General features: G+C 45.3%; 1 long non-coding RNA gene across 1 annotated transcript in view; it reads left to right on the top strand.

Moving 5' to 3' along the window:
- LOC142490941 (uncharacterized) overlaps positions 1-757 on the top strand; it is a 5,690-nt gene extending 4,933 nt beyond the window's left edge. The window contains exon 3 of the long non-coding RNA XR_012800169.1: positions 1-757. This exon is cut by the window's left edge and continues 100 nt beyond it. This is a non-coding gene — a long non-coding RNA (uncharacterized LOC142490941).
- Positions 758-1,084: the final 327 nt, after the last annotated feature.

Consider the following 1,084-nt stretch of genomic DNA (forward strand, 5'->3'; position numbering starts at 1 on the left):
AGAATTTATGCTAAAGAAAAAGGATCCTATGATAACTTTCTCATTGCCAGATGTGTTGTGGTGCTTATACTGACTCCGAGGAGACTGCACATGCGCATTGGGGAGCGCTATGAATTCTCTTGTCTTGCAGGGCGGCGTCGCGGCTACCAGGAACTAGTCACCATTGCTACCAGGGATGCAAATTCCCTACATGTGGACTGATATACAGTAGCGACATCCTTTATTCTTACAAATGCCGGCGGCATGCCGGGATCTACTCCGGCTGGCGCCAGTCTAGACCGCGCGCCGCCGCGTTTCCTCCACGCACCCCCCCTCCACTTCGGGCGCATTTTAGCCCCCCTTCCCGACCCCTGCTCCTGCTCTGCCCCTCTGCTTCCCCGCACCCCCGCTTACCTCACTTTAAACTCCAGGGGAAGCCGGGGAAGCCGGGCGCGCACGTGACTGTGACGTCACAGTGCGCCGCAACAAGCCGCGTCACCACGCTTCCCGCACGCATCCTGCCGTGCGGGAAATGTAAGAATAAAGGATGTCGCTACTGTAGCTCTGTTTACTTTTCCCGTTCTCGGCTGCTTTTCCTGCCAAGGCTATGACAGCTTTAGTGCGACGGCAGATCATGAGGGGTTGATCATGGGTCATTTTTGCATAACCAATCAGTGTAGCTGATGGTCACTTAGGTGTGGGTTTTAGAGGGTGTATAACGTTTCCAAGGCCAGTAGTCTACAGCACTGCCCTGAGGAAGGTCCCTGTGTGGACCGAAACGTTGGTCTTGTTTGTGCTGCTGTCTACTTTGAATACAGTTTTTTTCATCTACCACTGAGTGCTGTCCTTTGTTTACTCTTGTTGATTTGACTACCGTTTTCTATTTTATCCCTGTGGGACATGCACCACAACTATTGTTTTGTATTTGGAGTGCCAACTGTCTCTCTATATTTATATATATGTATATATATATTAATATATATATATGTATATATATATTAATATATATATATATATATATATCTATAGCTATATATATATATATATATATATATATATATATATATATATATATATATATATATATAGCTATAGATATATATAT

This window comes from Ascaphus truei, chromosome 3 (assembly GCF_040206685.1).
Source record: "Ascaphus truei isolate aAscTru1 chromosome 3, aAscTru1.hap1, whole genome shotgun sequence".
NCBI classification, from domain to species: Eukaryota; Metazoa; Chordata; class Amphibia; order Anura; family Ascaphidae; genus Ascaphus; species Ascaphus truei.